Raw genomic sequence first — 16,657 nt, 5'->3', positions numbered from 1 at the left:
CACCATTGACTAAACCACACCACCAATTAGTTTAACAGTTTAGCAAAAAGAGATGTCTTGTAAGTGGTTGGAAGCCTGATTTTATTATCAGCATGAAGGACAAATTTCAGCTTGGCTGCAAATTGTGGCAGAAACACATTAAAGGGGAGAGCCAGAGCAGCTGGGGGTAAGAAACGGGGCAGGTACCCGCAGTTCCTAGGTCTGGTACCAGGTCTCTGCTCAGCAGCCTGCAGAACTGCCGCTAACAGGAGCTGAGGCTGCAGCCACAGGCTGTGATGGATGGGACCTGCTCTTCCAGCGGGAGCCTAATCTTTGTCTGTATTTTCACTTATCTCCTGCTTCCAACAAGAGGGCCTTCATCCAACCACAAAGATTCCCTGTGGCAGAAAGATAAGAGTTTCACATTCAAGCAGTAACTGTTTTTTACATAGTCCTCTAGCTTTGCTACTCAGTCAAAGCAGAGCAACTCTGTAAGAAGTTGCTGTGTAAAGTCAGTGCTCCCAATGCCACGTGTTCCCACAGCTGTACTTCATACCACCGCCTGTGAGAACAGAGCTGTGACAGAGCATCAGCATTTTATAAATATTAAATTGGAAATGTAAAAAGGCACAGAAATCCAGACCATTTCACAGCAACGCCCCTTTCAGTCACTTAGAGAATGCAAGTAAATGTTATCCAATTTGGTCTCTTCACTTGAAAGGAATGCAGTTTTTTTTTTCTGCATTTGAGTATCTAATCCAGCCTGTATCACACGACAATTTCTGTGTTATTAAGAAACTTAATATCAAGCAACTTAATAAAAACAGGCAAAGAACAATGGTCAACAGAGCAATAACTACTCATTCCAATAACATTAATCTGTGGATAAACTCTTTCAATTGTATTTAAATTAATGAATAATCCAATCTGTTAACTAGCAGACATCTGAACAAAACAAGCCAAGAATATGGACCCTGCAAACGGGGAAATTAAGCTTGTTCAGCTAAACATTCTGACCGTTCTATTTCTGCTTAACTAGCTTTAAGGATTAAAACATTTTTGCATTAAAACACATTCCCCAGGTCAAGAACTTCAATTAAAGGATTTTATTTTTCCCAAACCTGCCTGTATTGTTACAAAAACAAGGTGCATTTGTATTTAAAATCTTTGTTATACAGACACACATAACATTACACATGTTAATTAGCTTTTACTTAATAGATGCCGAGTCTGATAGACTGCAAGCCAAGGTCTCTTCCTTCTGTTGATTATCTGCCTTTTTTTTTTTTTTAATTTTATCTTTTATATTCTTATCTCATGCAGCCGGCACAAGTCATGAAAAGATTGTGTCACTTCAGTATAAGAGCATCTGGATACTGGCTGCCTATTTGCAATTAAAAATTTCATAATTCTCTGTCCTACGAATGTAATTAACTTGACCTTGAAACTTCTCTGATAATCAGTCTCAAATCACTAATTTTAACTTCTTATTTGTATTACATATGAGAGCTAAAGGACATAGCACAAAATACATACTGGAAATAAAACCTTTGTATACCTAAGACGAATAAGTTTTCCAGAGGTGTCTGCATGGTACTTTTTCTACTTAACCTACTGTGTGTACATAATTAGAAAGCTTCTTACACTTGATAGTAACTTTTTTTCCCAATTAAAAAACCAACCAAACAAGTGTATTTGTCATTATCTTAGGTTCTTTTCCAGGAGAATCCCTTCTATCTCCTGGTAGGCAAGCCTTGCTAACAAGAAAATGTAGGAGCACAAACTTCACCATCCCACAGGCAGACATGCTTTGGTATGAATGGCTCAGAACGTGGACCTTTATTTCTTCTAGTGTCTAAGAGGTTTATTGACCTGTTGACCATTGCCTCAGAAAGGAGCTCCAGATCCTATGTCTCAATTCACATCTGCCCTTCTGTTTCTTTCAGGGGAATGTAGTGTTACTGAATTTCTATAGAATTGCGAGTGTTCACCAGGCTTTCATTCTCATGTCGATGAGAGTATGGCACAACGTCTTCTTATTTAATGAAGTTTATTTATTGTGCTTAATATCTTTATATATAGAAGGACGCCACATTTTTTCTTTATGATGCTTAATTTTGATAGTTCCTTCAAGATATCAGCACTTGATACCTTTATTTATCCACTGCTAACCCTTGGCCAGGAATCTGTATTCTGAGCCACTAATTTTAGCATACTTCTCAATATTTAGCAGTTGTCCCTATTCCTTCATCAGAATCCTCCTCAGGGGTCATGCATGCAGTATGGCAGAAATACATCTTTAAACGTGAGTAAATGAACATTCAGCCCTGCAGGACTTCAGCTCTTCTGAGATGGGAGATGAGGAAATGAAAAGGAGAAAACCGCAAACACTTGCAGCGCTGAGAATGTTCATCCCCTACCACAGCCCTTCACACCTGGAACACCCATGTAGCCTCAACATGGATATGTGGCAAACAAGCAGTGAAAGGTCCTTTTCTCATCACTACTGAGTGCTTTTATGCTGAATACTGTTTACGATCATTCTTACAATTTTTGCAACTAAAACAAGTTTCCTTTAGCACTATCCACACTGCCATCTAGTGCGAAGAGCTGCTTTTTAAAAAATAAGAAAGATGAGACTGCTAGTTTTAAGGGAGAAGGTTGTCAGTGTGTTTCTTCCATAAACAGCAGCAAAAGGAGATAATGAATTGTGTTAATTCTCTTCTCCTTCCTTTTCCATGGCCAACACAGGTATCTCCTATTCTTGTAACTGCAGATCACAGTACCCAAAGATCTGAGATGAGGGGTGGGAAGAAAGAGCTGTTCACAAACAGGAATGAGTGTTTATTGTTAAATCTGGTATTTGCAACAGAAGTGTTTCTGTTCCCTTTTTAATAAGCACATCAATTGTACAGAAACCAGGGTGTGCCTGGGAACCTGATGAAATGCATCCAGCAAGTGTCAGCCCATGGGGAAAACATGCAGCCTCACCCCAAGAGGGTGGCAGATGTTACGACAAAATTATTATTTGCGTGTTACACTAATCATTACACTACGTCTGAAGCCAAAGCACCACCGGCTGTGGTCGCTGTCAGAAGTAAACTGCACAGGATGAGGGTTATGCAGCTGCTATGTGGAAAACTCAAGACCAGGGCTTGGCCGTGGCTGCTTCCCACGGTGGTTTCTGAGCCAGTGCTGCCGAGGGGACAGAGCAACAGGAATGAGCAGCCAAGGCAGCGAGCAGGACCTTGGGCCAGTTTCTGTCCCAGCTACCTGCCAAGGACGGGGCAGAGCTGTGGGACATGGTGCTGGTCATTCAGCCCCCAACCCATCCTGGGATGCTGAGGGGTCCACATGGGCTATTTGGCCTTCTGGTCAGCAGGATAAGTATGGAAATCATATTGACAACTTGGTATTGAGTCTGGCCATTTCAAGCACCACTGTCTAACACCCCTAAAAAATTGCATGTATGGGCTCTTTTCCTAACAAGAGGATTTTCATGTCTCTAACATTTAGCATCCCAGTTACATGGGTAAGTGGGGAGGCCTGGCTCTGCACAGAGTCGGGGAAGATGCAGCAGGTCCCAAGAGCAGGAGTCAAAACTTCCAGTAAATGCTGTAACTTACACACTGCAGGAGTCTGCCTGCTTCCCCCCATCAGCTCGTAAAGGGAAAATAATGAAACCCATCACTTCGATTACCTGCCCAAGTTACATAATGTTAATATTCCATGAGGTCTGCATTTCATTTGGGGTATAGCAATTCCTCCGCAGGACACTTGGAAGCACCCAGTTTTTAGCAGTTTTGAGTTTTTCTACATGAAAACCAGAATGTTTGTGCATTAAGTATAACACCCTCTTGCAGTAAGGCATCTGAAAAAGATACTTACAACAGTGAAAAAAATCCTTACATCAGCATTCTGCTCACTGTCATTTTTGTTGTTTATTACAGCCTGGATTGGTAGTGAAAATTATAGCAGAAGTCGTGGTGTCCAACTAAGCCTGCCTGCTTGCAGCTCTCAGGCAGGACACTTGCACAGTTACTTAGCTCAGCACATCTGTGAGAGGAACCAGAGTGGTTTTCCTGCTAGGAAAAGATGACTCTCCTCAGAACAGTCTTCTGTATGAGTTTCCTTTTGGCCTTGGGGCCAGAGACCTTGCGAGCAGCAAACCAGTGATGTTCAATCTCTCAACAGTGTCCCAGAAGAGAATGGAAAGTTCTTTGGTTTTGTTATAAAGAAACAGGTTCTACTAATTTAGAAGAAATGGATCTGGAGCTTAAAGCTTTTTAAAACAACAAATACTTTGCTACTGGCATTGTCTGAAGGAGACTCTGCATTCTTACCAATTGCTAGAGGTTTTCTGTGTTGTGTCCTAAAAGTCCTTAGAGGAAAAAAAAGCCCACAAGCCCACATATGTTTCCACACCATGGGAAGCTGTTGTTTCCTTCACCACTTAGCTCACCCGTACCACTAAACAGCCCTGAGAGGCTAGATCAGCCACCAACAGACATACCCCAGTCTGACACCTTTCTTTCGAGTGGAATTGGAATGCTTTTTTTCCTTGGTGATAGGAAAGAGTTCACGTCAGGGGAGTGGACAGCACTGCAGAGAAAAGTAATCTGGTCCACAGCACAGTACAGCTGCCTGGTAAGTCCAGTCACCTTGCTGCAGGTACACAAGGCAGCAGTCTCTTCTGTCTACCCTTCTGCTGTCCTTCAGCATCTTAAAAAAACAACAACTGAAAAAATATTCACCTTTCCCAACTTAGCAGAAAGTCATGGGGGAGAAGTCTAATGGTTCAGTCTGGAAGACACTGTGGCAAGTAAGATGACAGTGTCAGCCTCCCAAAAGTGACCACCACTTGTTGTGCCAGCTCCGGGGGCCATGGTGGTCATCTCTTACAGCCTCTCTCAACGCCACAGTGGCCAGCTGGTACTGTGAATTTAGGAGGTATCACCCTGACCTGCAGCTCTCCTCTGCCATAGCTGGGTCCAGGCTAGCTGCAGCCCATCAGTGGCCACAACCCAGAGAGACAGCACTGGGTCACTCAAGTACCAAACACACTCCTTCACCCTGCCAACAACTCCTGCTCTAAAGGTGATCAGCTATAAAGCTTGGAGGGAGGGAGGGAGGGAGGGAGAGGAGGACTTGGCGAGGACTTGGCAACTCCTTGGCCAGCTCACCAACACCGGCAATTCATGTGTCACCATCTGAAGGCAGAGCTGATGAGCAGTGACACTGATGATATCATGGCAATCAAGAGACCAAACCTGAGTGGCAAGGAAGGAGAAGAATTTCACTGGCAGAGATTGTTTCCTCCTCTCTCACACTAAAACAATGACTATCAAATGCTATGAAAAAAGAAGCAAGTCTTTGTTAAATATGTAAAACCCCTCATCTCTGCTAACGTATGCACAAACAGAACAGGATCTCCTTGATTCCTGCTCTCCTCCCCATGTTCAGGGCTAGAAATACTCAAGAAACTTCAAAATGGAAGACAAAAGAAATAAATTTTAAAAGTCCATGATCATATTTTTACCAGTTTAACAACAAGCCTCTGGCAATAGCAAGGAAAACCAGGTATTTTTCACAGTATTCAGCTATAAACACAAGATTGGGCAGGAGAAATTATGTACAATAAATACCAGCGCCCTGCCCCATTTTAAAGTTTTCTTGTTTGTTTGGGATTTTTAACTGGTGTATCAGAGAAAATTGAAACTTCCATTAATAAAAATGTATATTAAATATGTAGCTTCAAAACTTAGAACAGGGAACAAATGTTTCCAAAGTTTGTGAAAACTAGAGGACGTCAGGCAAGATAAAAAGAGAAAGTAAAAGTGAGGTGCATTCATACAATGTAAGCAACCCATGAAACTCCTTGCCACAGGATGCTGACCGTGCTAGAAGTCCACACATATTTAAAAACTCTGGATGGAAGAAAATCAGTATATATTTGTCCACCAAACGCTATTGAAACAAACAAAGAAATAACCTGTGGCTGGAGTAAGCTCTGGACCACAAATTGTTGGAGGTTGGTGGTATATTCTGGGAATGCATTATGTGCCTACTCTGTTCTTATATTCCTTGGGCACTTTTCTCTAGTCACCACCTAAGAACTAACTGAACCTTGTGGACCTTGATTGAATTCAGTACAGCCACACCTCCATAAATAAAGTGACAGAGGGAAAGTACCAATTCAGATTGTTTCTTCCACTAGTAGCAGCATTAACATAAGTGGCTGGAAGTGACTGTGTCAATTTTAAGTGTTTACCTCATCTCTTTACAGACAAATGTGTGCTAAACTCCGCAACTGTAGAAAGAGTCTAGGTATGGTGTAGCAAACTTGCACTTCTCAAAGCTTTCCAGACAGCTGGCTTTCTGGTTTTCTTTTTTAAAATAAACACTTAGCATTTCCAAGTGATTTGGAACGACGTTTCAAAGGAGGCACAAGCTCTGTGTGCTATCTCCACAGACACATGCCAAAACTTATCCAGAATTGCTAACTAAATTTCAAAGGCATGGAAATATCTGACTAGTTCTCCGTTCAGGTTGTGCAAGAGTGCCCACAGACAGAACTTGTTTGTGAGGGTGTTGTCTACAAATAAGGCATTTTGCTAAGGAATGCCTAATGTAAACTACACATTTCTTGAGAGAAACCTAGCAAATCTAGCGATTGTTACCGACTAGGACAAAAAAAGGTCCTTTTCACACTGGTAGCATGCTGTGCTGAAAATTTGTTCTTCTCGGAGAGGAAAATCTGCTCACCTTTCTAATTAAGCATGATTTATTTATATACACAGCATGTTATGAAAAAAAGTGTTTGCAAAGGAGGCCATCCTGTTGAACAGAGAGAGAGAACATCCTTCAGGGCATACTCATGCATTTACAGAGATATTATCTGATAGCTGAGTCCTAAAGCAGCCTGGCTCTTGAGAAAAACAGAGGTGGTTGCTGCCAAACTGCTATGGCTGTTCTCCCTCACAACTGTCACAGAAACTCCTGGGAACCTCTGGAGATTGCTTTGTTTTTTCTTGGCTTTTCCTCCTCACTTTTAGTTGTATATCTTGATGATTACTCCACAGAGCACCACTTTCTCTCTTGAGCCACCTACTACATGAACCAGGACTTGCAGAGCCCTAAAAGTAAAGCTGAGCCTCTGGAGCAGCTTTTTGCCCAAAATATTCAAACACTGAGAAAGCAAATACTTTAAATGTATTTCTTAAAAGACGCTTCACGCCGGTTTAACAGGAATAAAGCATGAATCCCAAACTGCATCACCTTTGATATGCTGAACCCCTCTGGCCTCACAACCAAAGCTGGCTGGGTTAGGGAGGTGCTGCAGCCCGCTGACCCATGGTGGTCGTCATCATGCACAGTCCTCCCTGGAGACTTGTCACAAGCCCTTGGGGACACAGGGCTGCTCATTTCCCAGCTGTTTAGCTGCCTGCATTTCAGCTCTGTAGGCAGAGGGGCATAAGGCAGCAGACCAGGGTGCACAGTGGGTGATCCTCACCCTGACATCAGTTGTGTCCTTGTCACAAATGCCACAGGCAAATATCTGGGTTCCAGTAACTGCACTTACTGTACAAACATGTGAAACCCGACTACTCACCATTCTGCCCAGTTTGCCCCTTGTGGTTTCTGTACTAGGAGACAGGGAGACTAGCAGCAGACTTCAATTAATGAGCCACATCCAAATCCTCAGAACAATTATCTTGCATTTTATATTGAAGCCAATGCATAACAATTTGTGTAGTATTAACACTGTGCAATATTAGTTTTGGGGTTTTGTTTGTTTGTTTGTTTTTTACAAACAAATGCAGTCTAGGTTAGTGGTCTAGATTAAGAACAATCCTATTTCCACATGGGTCAAAACTGGCAGTTCTTCAGGTCATCTGACAGCTAATAGATCGGTTCATGTGGAATATCTTTCTTGGGAGCTGTACTTCTTCCTTAGACTCGTTCTTTCAGCACGTTTTGGGAACACTGATCAGGGACACTCCACTCAGTAAAACAGACACTGCTGAGAGGTGTGGGAAACGCTGGGGTGACAAAAGGGAGGGTGTGTGGAGCACACCTGGGGTAACGCTGCACTGAGAGGATGCTGCTGAGCACAAGAGCACAGGCTGTGCCACACCACATCCAAAGGAGGCCCGGTGCCTATGGAGCAACCATGAATCGCTATGTTCATAACGACACGGTGCTTAACAGAAAGTACTACACAAGGAAAAGAAAAACCCACACTTCCTCTCCTTGGGTTTCCAGAATTACTCTGCAGGTGAGCACTGAAGGGGACTTAAAGATGACACAGCATTGAAAGTGTCTACCAGTGAATGGCTGTCAAACTCATTCAAGTCATGCCCTTGTCTGGAGCTCTGAAGGCACCAAGAATTAGAAGGGGAATTGAAGCAGCACGACGGTGCCAGCTCTGCCGTAGAGCGATTGTGCCAGAGAGGGCTTTGTGTAACTCCAGGGATGGGGTCCAGCACACTCAGGCACTCCTGGGCTGAGTGGAGGTACCACAACACACCTCTGACTTCCTTCTACTTCCCAGCTGTAGCCTCACTGGTGCATAAACGAATGCCAAGGCGCACCCCCTCTCCCTCTTCCCCAAGAAGATTTTTAGCAGTGTTGATATGCATGGCTCAGTGGGACGGTTCCCAGGGCTTCTATGTATCAACTGCCTTTAATGCTTTCAGCTTGAAGTGAACCATGGTTCTGAAACCCGACAGCCAACTTTCAAAACTTGTGACTATTTTGGAAGCAAGTTGTGTTTTTATGCATATATATCAGGAGACAATAGAAAGACTGACAGAATTCATTAAGAAGCTAAAATAGACAGAGACACTGCTTGCAACTTCTAACCTTCTCATTACTCAAAACCCGGACACACAATTATATGCAAAGCCGAATACCAAAAAAGTAAGGTAGAAGGAGATTTCTCTGATATCTGTCATTGCTGTAATCTGAAACCTAGAACAGCACCATCAGGATCACTTTTAAGGACAAAGTCTGCAGCAAACACAGAAGAAACCATGAGTTTCAACTTACACAAGCACATTAAAGCTGCCAAATTGTCTTTCCTGATTAGATGGTTCAGACTAATTTGCCTGTGATCACTATGGTGTTCTGTTTCTTTCACACATTATATGCATCTGGTGACAGGCTTGTAACAAAGTTTTATGAAAACACTCTCTAGCATGAAGTATAACACTGTTGGGATTAAGTCTACAGTCTCATAACAAAAGAACACCCCAGCAGTGGAACAGTTGTCAATTACTAATCTGCAGTGACTGAAGCTGTACAGCAAACTCTTACTATACTTCTATATATTCTATGTACGTTATCAAATAAGGACAAAGTACACAAGCTGCCTTTCAGAAATTGAACCATTTTGGCAGCGCTGCATAGAATGTGCATCTGTCTGTACTGTCATAGCAGACACATGGGGAATCATGTATACCAGACCTGGTACAAAATGTGTACATTTGCTGAAATAAAAACACTAGTTAAGTTTATTTGCATACTGCCTCTTGGTAAGGCATCAATCTTCATCATAAATAACACTCGTACTTTGCCTCTGCATTGCCACAGATACACAATTCTCAGGATCTCGGTTTCTCTAGAACTTATCTCCTTCCTTACAGAAAGCCAAGCCAGCAGACCTACCTCCTTTTGGGAAGCCATTTGATACAATTTGGCTGAAAAGGTAAAAATCCTTGTTTCCTTTCAGACTTCTTCCTTCAAGCAGTGTGGCCTGTGTGCAGGCAGGTGAGTCACCGAGGGAACCACCATCTCTGCTCCCTGGAAAACGCAGAGCAGACAGACAGAGTCCCCTCGCAGGGCCAGCAGCCACCCTCAAACCAGGACTTTGGCCACACACCTCAGCTGATCTCACCAGTGGCTGCTGAAAGGAGAAACTGTTCCAACCCCACCATTCTGCCCAGGCCTGCCTGTTCCCTGGGTGCCTCACTGCAAGCTGATCAGACAGACAAACCGCTAGAAGATGTTGTGGGTTTTTTTCCCTGTAGTGCTGGTTTTATGCCCCAAGCTAGCCCACGCACAGGCACACAGATGGGTCGGTGTGTTCATGCAGGGAGGTCACTGAGCTGCGCTCTCTGGAGAGCATTTAATCCAACTAAATCCAAGAGGCACAAACAGGGTGTCCCTCTTTGGTGGCCAGGTCTCCCACCCACTCTCCCTTGTGCCTGTTCTCAAGACGACAGTGAGGAACCAGCAGGAAACTGGTGCCCTTCCTCCCTCCACTGTCCCCCAAAAAGGTTTGTTTGTCCTGCTTGCAAAGCACAGTCAAGGCAACTCAACGCTTCCAAGGCTTCTCCTTGGGCTCCCACAGATATCCAATCTGTGAAGGAAACTGCAAGACGCAGAAAGCAAGCCTGTGGCTCTGCCGTATTGCTGCAGCTTCAGGGGCAGGGGACTATCACACACAGCCTTGGTATTATTCCCCTCTCCCACACATCTCCAGAGCAGCCCCCGTGCCAGCACCCACTGCATCGTGACAGGCCGATTCGGCAGTGCTTGCTTTGCATGGAGGACAGCATCTAAAAACCAGCCCAGCCATCCTGGCCAAAGCACGTAACCACGCAAGTGGCAATTATCACGTATTTGAATTGTAATAATTATTCTCCAGGATTAATTGCCCAAGGAACAGAAAGGGACAGATTAGTCTGTCTGCCCATTCAAATGCATGAATATCACCCGCTGCTTTGAACGGCACTTCCTCATCTTTCCACCAGATTTTAATTTAAAGAGCAAACAAGAAATCAGCTTCAATTTTGCAGCAGCCTTGCTCCACATTGGAAGGAGTCATAACTCCCATTAGTGCTTTTTGTCACGTTTTCAGCTTCTTCTGAAAAGGACACTTTTCATAATGAAACAGCATAATCACTTTCCAGTGTCTCGTAACAGACTGCAGTGCTATCTCAATTTTTTAATCTCCGTTGTAGAGTGTGCAACAGAGAACAGTTTATAAATAACAGAAGCAAGCAGAGATAGGGCAATAGTTGCAGAGCTCTTCAGGATACCAAAGGCTGCCAGCTTTTGAGGAAGTCTGAATTTATGGCCTCCTGATTTGTTCTAACTGTGTGAGAGGACACAAAGACAGCTAAAGTCCTTTAAAGTTAGCCTGCATATAGTTTAAAATGTATGTACCATAAACGAGAGCCACCTAATGGACACTGCCAGATGCATCCACCTCCAGCACATCTCCTACCCTCCAAATGATCATCTTCATACAGAAGACACAGGACAAAGCCCTGTTCCTGCAGAGCTGTCATGGGGTTTCTGACTTTGGGAACCATGATCCCAAAATCACCTGAATTCCATAACAATTTACCACTTTGGAAAGTAGACTTATGCAGAGTCTATTGGCATTGGTTTATTTTGTTAAAGCGACAACAGCATACTAATAGTCTGCTGGTAAAAAGTTGTTTTTCATTCTAGTCATGCTCATTTTTATACGTGCAGTGTTAAAGTCAAAAACAAAATAGCACCTGGCTCCCCAAGAGAGGAGGGAAAGCAATCAGAATATCATAATAGCTATTAGTACCCCAGACAGAAATGCCTGAAAAACCTCTGCAGGGATTCTAACGTTTTCTGATCACAGGAGGAAAGAAAGTCACAGATGCCCATGTATAAGAGTAGTCAGACGAAAACAGCTTTTATTGGTTACAACAAATGAACAAAAGAATGAACCCATGATCTTGGACAAGCCTGAAAGTCTTCTCTCTTAGAGACTAGGTTTACAGACTGAAGCATGAACAACTACTGCCTCCTAAAATGAAACAGAATAATTTTACATTTCACTCTCCATTGCCTAAGAATTAAATTGGCTTTCGCAACCGCACACTGAAACCCAGCATGCAGCATTTCCCTGAATTCCTCAGTGTGAAGAACAACACAGTGAATGTCAAAACAGAAAACAATTAAGATAAATTACCATTCCCGTGCAGTTCTGTCCCATTTCTTATGCAGGCTCACACTCTGAATCTTACTCAATTGATTCATTTCACTAACACAGTAGAAATCTTTATTTTGTCAGGTTAGTTTTCTGCTGGCTAGCATGTTGATTTAGCATTGCTTGCTTTCTGAACCATGCGTTTCTCCTCCCCTCCTTGTTTCTCCAGAGCACAGCTGCCCAGCCTTGACCCAAACTGGGAATCTTGGGTCCTTCAGCTGATGAAGGATCAGCTAAAGAGGAGCCCTCTGCATGCAGAAATCACACGTACCCGCCTTCTCCATTTTCCCTAAATAATAATTTTTTTCTAGTATTCCCCTCTTTCTGTGATCCCCCAATTTCTTCTTCCAAAACCACAGTGCAACATGAACATGTGTTTCTTACACCCAAACCCTTCACTCGGTAATAGCAATACCTACTCTGTCCAAAAACATGACTCTAAACATACGTTAAATACTTGCAAGGAAAGCAAGCCCCACTTTAGTTTTTAAACCCAGTGCTAAAGAAAGGTGCGTGTTTTATAACCTCGGTAACTACGAGGTTGTCAGTAGGGTTGGATATACAGCCGTTAGGCCTCATTAATAAGTTTGAGAATGTGAAACAGCCTTGCAAGGACCATGAATCACTGGCCATCTGCTAAGGCACCGTCACCCGAGGTCACTCAGCCCCTTCCCAGCGAGAAGCTCACAGCCAAGGCCGACCTCCGAAATCAGTCTTTGCAGCGTGCTCGGTAAACACCCATCACGGAGACATGAGGAGACAATTCTACACAGGACCAATGCAGCAAAACTTTTATTACATGCTAATTCCAAGCAATCGCTTTCCTGCACCTGTTTCATGATAGCATGCACTAAGAGACACAAGGTACTCATATAATTCTCTGAATGACAACTACTTTAACTTGTTAATCCACTTTATGGCCGCCCCTTCTCACTGCTCTGCAGGGAACACTGGCAAAATATCGTGGTGTAGCAATGTTCTTGATTTAAAAATTGAATCAGAAGGCCTTTCCAGAGCACTCAGTGGAGAAAACACAGAAAACAGATTACAGAATGCACAGAAAAACAAACAAAAAACACAGAAGAAATATTTAAGGAACATAAATATTTTACTCTTTTTTCAACCTAAATTATCTCATCTGCAGCAAAACGACAAATAAAACCCACTGCAAAGTTCTGATGTTCTCAATGAAGCATTTTGTTTCTGCAAAGTGATTCATCCCTCTAGCCCAACCATTGTATCCATTGAGGTTTACAAATACAAAACCAGCTGTAGGCTGCACAGATCAACTGAATATCAACACATTCCCTACTACAAACTATTTTTAACCACATAATTACTACAAAGAAACTATCATAACTTACACTTGGGACTTACAAACTAGTGACAAAATGAGTAACTTTCATTATTTTGCACACTTTTTCCCAGTTCCTCCCTCACCTGATCAGGGACAGCCGTGCCCTGTCTGAGGAGGTATCTTCCCCACTGCTAGTAACTCATGCAAAACGTAACGTTTCTCTCCTTCCTTGTTCCTTTTTATTTCTTTTTTCCCCTAAAACTTATGATGACCTGCATACCTAGCCAGTAAAAAATTAACCTGTTTCTCCCACTTTGTCTGAGAACTGTTCTGTAGAGCAAAGGGCAGGGGAAAATACCCATTAAATAAACCTTTAACAGAAACATGGGGGGAAGTCACCCCCAATGCACAGAGTGATACTGCCACACTGGAAACTACTTTTGACTTTTTTTCCCCAAAAAAATTACCAGAATGGTAGATTAATGGACTATGACCTGTTCCATGTTCATTGGGCTTAATATGCTACACGGACTTTTAATTTTTAGATCCTTAATCTCTTTCTTCTCAGCCTCTTTACAAGCTAGTTTCTGCTGAAATAGTCACTATGTTCAAGCTTCTATTTCTGTAAAGAAAAATAGAAAACCACCCCCACACTTCCCACAAGGCTGGTTTTCCATGATGATCCATACACCACCACCAGCCTTGCACCGCATCAGAAAGGTCTTCACAAGCAGAGCAGTACTGTGGCTCGCCATCTTCTCTGAAGTCTTGTTATCTCCCGCACACCCTTCCTCCACACCTGTCCTCTCTTTTTACAGGCGCTAACATTATCTTTTTATGTGGTCCTGCCTGTATATTCATTATTCCTATATGAAGGGCATATGCATTCGGAGATGAAGTTTCAAAGTCCAGAATTCTCTGGATAACAGCTGCTATCATCAGCTCGTAACAGACGTAAATGAATTATCTGTACCATCCCTCCCAGAGAGCCTTTTCAGAAGTGCCCTACCCAAGCATAGAAGGTGTTGTAGTACTACATTAGGCAACCCTTAATTACCTACACAAGAGGGAGCATGAAAGTCACCCTCTGAAGTTTTTTATATGTGAAATAATGTGTATTATATTCCTTTCAAATCTGGGCCTTATAGCTTTTGTTGCTTAATACATTAGCAATCTGAAAATTTAAAAAACAAAACAAACCAAACAAAACAAACCACAAACAAACAAAAGCAAACACCCCCCCAAAAAAAACACAAACAAAAAAAAAATCAACCAACCACCAAAAATACCCAATTACCCTTCTCTAAAGTACATGTATAAATCTCTACATAATTAACATTTAAGTCACTTTATGTGTTCAAAAAACACTGAGGAGGCAGGTTAGCACCACAGCTAATGCTGGGCTAGCATGAGTTAAGCAGATACTGTTCTTATGAGGGGAAATCTGATACAGAGAAGATGTTCAAGGCTGTAGAGCGAACCAGCAGAAGAAAGCTGCTTTTTTGTCTCTCAGCTCCTTTAGACCACAGTTCATTGCCCATGCATGTCCCAAAGTTCTCCTGTATTTGTACAACTCCTTTGCCTTCAAAATTCCTTGAACTTCTGAGCACTTTTTCCTTAGGTATGTGAAGAGAAAACCTATTTCCAGCACAGCCCAGTTACTCAGTGACCACTAATCATGAATTGTTTCAGATACCTAGCAAAGGACACAACATCTCAGTAACACCCCCTTCTTTTTAACATGAATAAAAATTGCTTGTGCTCTCCAAAAGGAGATACAAGTTTTAAGTAAATGACTGATTCTTATTTCTATGCATTTTCAATTAAAAGCCAAGCCAAATTAACCAACCTCAGCCAAGCCACACTATTATGCATTTAAAACTATGCTTACCTGCTTAGCCTGATCTCAGCCACGACCAAAAGGAATTTTACAGGCACCTTAAAACGCACAGCCAAAAGTTAAATAAATATAGACACATAAAATAATGAGATGCATATTTCTGCTGCAAAGTTACACTAAACAAGCCAAACTCCTCCCTGAACAGAAATCACATCAATTACTGACTTTGAAAGGCAGTCTCCTGGCTTGCCTGTTTCTCTTTAAAACATGAAGAATCCTGCTGAAAGACAGTTTTTTTCCTTCTAAAGCAGAGGGATGTTGGTACTTAGTTTTATACTGTAGAATCTGGAACAAAACAAAGGGAGCAGCTAACTAGAAGTGGTGTGACAGAGAAACAAGTTTGGAATGCTAGCATTACTCACAAGCAAAGGACAACCTTGCAGAAAACATTTTACTTCTTTCCTACAATTTTTATTTTGGCCAAAAGAAGCAACAATCCGCCCTTTGCCGAAGACAGATCTTGCCACTCTTTTGAATTTAACATAGGAACTATTTTACCCTTTGAGAATCGTGGACACATTCCAGCAACTCTGAAAATGGCTTTTCCGCTGACCCTTTTTAACGTTATTCTGAAGTTTAAAAACCAGTGCAGAAAATTTAAAAAAAAAAAAAAAAAAAGGCAACATTACCTATTTACTTTCCAGACAATTAACTTTGAGGCTTTTGAGGAGTATTTCAAGCACAGTAGCTATCAGCCTTTCAGCAAAGTCAATGACAAATTTTCCTTTTACACTCTAAAGGCTGACAGCTACACTCAGTTGTAACAACTCCTGTGCCTAAATCTGTCTTGCACACTCGTGACTTCCCTTAGCAGCATCTGAACCTCCACGCTGATCTTTGGGCAGCAATAGCATGCATCTTTCCCTTGCATCCTTCTTTTTCAGGGAAGGCAACTTCTCTTTGCTGATGCATCTCCACAGAGGCAGCTGCGGTCCCTCATCAGATGCCGCTGTGTGGAAGGCAAGGCAGCAGAAGATGTCAAAACGTTTTAGGTCAAGGCAAAGAAAGCAGAGAAAGCTGGAACAAAACCTGCTAAAGTCACTTGTGATTTCACTCCAAAGCAAACAACAGGCTCCGCGTCAAGGTGGTGACTCCCTACAAGTTGTACTTACCTCTGAACTATTGCAGGAGGGAAGTTCCTTGGGTTTAAGACACATCAAGCCCTATCGTTTATGATGGCCCCTTAAAATTAAGTCCTCCAGCCTACTCTCTATTTTTTAACCTCACCTTCCAGCATTGCCTGTCTTATAGGCACACTGCAGAAAGCTTTCAGGAATACAATTTGTCTAGCATAAAATAAACAAAACAATACAAACAAAACAATATAAACATTATAAAAAAAATTCTGCATTTTTATAGCACGGTATTCCAGGTGCGCAATAATATCTTTCATTAAACGAGACAGAAGGGTGAGGAATCTTGAAAAACAGCTTAGGATCATGCTGGATCCAAACCTTATATACTCAATTTTCCATTTCAAAGCAAACTTCAGCACTAAAAACTA

At 42.3% G+C, this 16,657-nt stretch overlaps 1 protein-coding gene across 5 annotated transcripts in view; it reads right to left on the bottom strand.

Annotated features, from left to right (window-relative positions):
- KANK1 (KN motif and ankyrin repeat domains 1) overlaps positions 1 to 16,657 on the bottom strand; it is a 128,285-nt gene that overhangs the window by 70,051 nt on the left and 41,577 nt on the right. The window contains exon 1 of one of the 5 annotated variants that reach the window (XM_071802884.1): positions 9,649 to 9,670. The exons of the other annotated variants lie outside the window; for them this stretch is intronic. The gene's annotated coding sequence lies outside the window, so the exon portion shown is untranslated. Of the gene's footprint in view, positions 1 to 9,648; positions 9,671 to 16,657 lie in introns of those variants that run through there. 5 annotated transcript variants of the gene reach the window in all.

Source organism: Patagioenas fasciata, chromosome Z, assembly GCF_037038585.1.
Source record: "Patagioenas fasciata isolate bPatFas1 chromosome Z, bPatFas1.hap1, whole genome shotgun sequence".
NCBI lineage: Eukaryota > Metazoa > Chordata > Aves > Columbiformes > Columbidae > Patagioenas > Patagioenas fasciata.
Note: the sequence above shows the minus strand (reverse complement) of the source record. Positions and strands in the feature narration are given on the sequence as shown.